A 1,070-nucleotide genomic window follows, 5' to 3' on the forward strand; every position below is an offset into this window, starting at 1 on the left:
CCACTGTGCCAAGCGGTTGATGAGGGCAATATCGATTGGAATTTATCAGAGGCTACCGTCTTCATACTGTTTAACTGGAGATAACCACATTCAGAACTTGTTGGAGTGTTCCAGGTATGAGGGACTTCAGCTGCAAGGCTAGACTGGAGAAGCTGAGGTTGATCTTATAAAACTATAGAAAATAGGTGCAGGAGCCATCACCGCCATTCAATATGATCATGGCTGATAATCCAAAGTCAGTACCTCGTTCCTGCTTTCTCCCCATATCCCTTGATTCCGTTAGCCCTAAGAGCTATATCTAACTCTCTCTTGAAACCATCCAGTGAATTGGCCTCCACTGTCTTCTGGAGCAAAGTAAGCTGAGAGGAGAGTAGGAATGGGCAATCATGGCAGGTTTAGCAGGGTAAACAAAGAGAAGCAGTTGCCATTATTGGATGGTTCAACGTGGCAGGTTCAACATTTTGGGCATGTCTGAGGGGGGATGAGGGGAAAAAACCTATGTTTACAGAGTGAGCACTGATGATCACAACGTTACTGATGATAAGAGTGACCTATCAGGGCCTTAGAAAGAGAATGGGATACTCTAATTTGCAGGGTTACCTGTGGAAAGTGAGAGAATGGAACTGATTGGATTGCTTTACAATGAGCTAGCATAAACTCAATGGGCCAAATGGCCTTCTTTCATGCTGTAATATTTGGACTTTTATATTTTAGAGATACAGTGTGGAAACAAGTCCTTCGGCCCACCAAGTCCACACCGAACAGCAATCACCCCACACACCAGGACTATCCTACACACTAGGGACAATTTATAATTTTATCAAAACTCAATTAACCTACAAACCTATACGTCTTTGGAGTGTGGGAGGAAATCGAAGCACCCGGAGAAAACCCACACGGTCACAGGGAGAATGTGCAAACTCCTTGCAGACAGCACACATAGTCAAGAACGAACCCGGTTCTCTAGCGCAGTAAGGCAGCAACTTTACCACCGCGTCACTGTGCCACCCATTCCCATCATTTCTACGACTCTCTGATTTTAAGCAACATAGGTGACAAGAGAAATGGTG

Source organism: Amblyraja radiata, chromosome 4, assembly GCF_010909765.2.
Source record: "Amblyraja radiata isolate CabotCenter1 chromosome 4, sAmbRad1.1.pri, whole genome shotgun sequence".
Taxonomy (NCBI): domain Eukaryota; kingdom Metazoa; phylum Chordata; class Chondrichthyes; order Rajiformes; family Rajidae; genus Amblyraja; species Amblyraja radiata.